Source organism: Pundamilia nyererei, unplaced genomic scaffold, assembly GCF_000239375.1.
Source record: "Pundamilia nyererei isolate P.nyererei 1_Seehausen unplaced genomic scaffold, PunNye1.0 scaffold02748, whole genome shotgun sequence".
In the NCBI taxonomy this organism is placed as follows: Eukaryota; Metazoa; Chordata; class Actinopteri; order Cichliformes; family Cichlidae; genus Pundamilia; species Pundamilia nyererei.
In genome coordinates, this window is record NW_005190149.1 from 3662 (window position 1) to 4783 (window position 1122).

Here is a 1122-nt window from a genome sequence, read left to right on the forward strand (position 1 = left end):
AAAAAAAAAACAAGCTCATCTTCTACAAATGCAGCAGCATGCTTTTGGCACCGAGTTGCCAGTCTCTCTGCACCTATCGTTGGAAAAAGCAGATGTGAACCCTTCTGGCACTGTGATGTCCGGTTCTTTCTCTATCCCTCCTTTGCATATGCAGCAGCAAATTTCGTGCCACTGGTATGCATGTTTTTCCACATTGGTCCTTCATAGTGAACCCTTTCGGTGCAGGGATGCCAGATTCTTTCTCTATCCCTTATTTGAAAATGCAGCAACAAGCTTTTCTGCATCTATCATTACAAAAAGCAGCAGGGAACTCTTCTGCCTTTAGGATGTCATTTTTGCAATATGCAGACTTCCTGACACCGGAATGCCAGTTTCTCATTTGCAAAATGCAGAAGCAAGTTTTTCTACCACTGGGTTGCCAGTTTCTCCACATCTAGCCCACATATTCTAAGCAGCAGACATTCCTTTTGGCACTAGGATGTCATAAAGAATGTCAAAACGAATGTCAGGCTCTCTTTCTCTATTCCTCATTTGCAAATGCAAAACAAAACTTTTTTCACTGCAATACCAGGTTCTTTCTTCCCTGATCTTCCTTTGCAAAGTACAGCAGTTTACTCTTTTGGCACTGGATTGGCAGCTTCTGCCATCAACCATTTTCTCCAAAAATACAAAAACTTATTGTCACCGGGTTGCTACTTTATTTTTCTACTATCTCTCCTTTGCAATTTGTAGAAGCAAAATTTTCTGGCACCGGGATGCCAGTTTCTCTTCCTTCTATACCTCTTTCACAAATGTAGCAGCAAGTTTTCCCTACTGAGATGCCAGTTTCCCTGCATCTAACCATCTTTCACAAGATATAACAGTGCACATTCCTGGCACCATGTTGCCAGTCTTCATATCCATATCAGTCATTTGCAAACATAGCAATAATGATTCCTCACACCAGTTTCTTCTTTTTGTCCCCTCCTCCACAAGATGGAGCAGCAAACCCTTCCGGCACCAGGATGACAGTTTTTCTGCCATCTTTCCTGCCTTTGCAAAGCACCAGCTTTTCCACCACCATCCAATGCTTGAAGATGATCCTGATATCACAAATGGTAAAAATGATTCCTTTGAGATGCT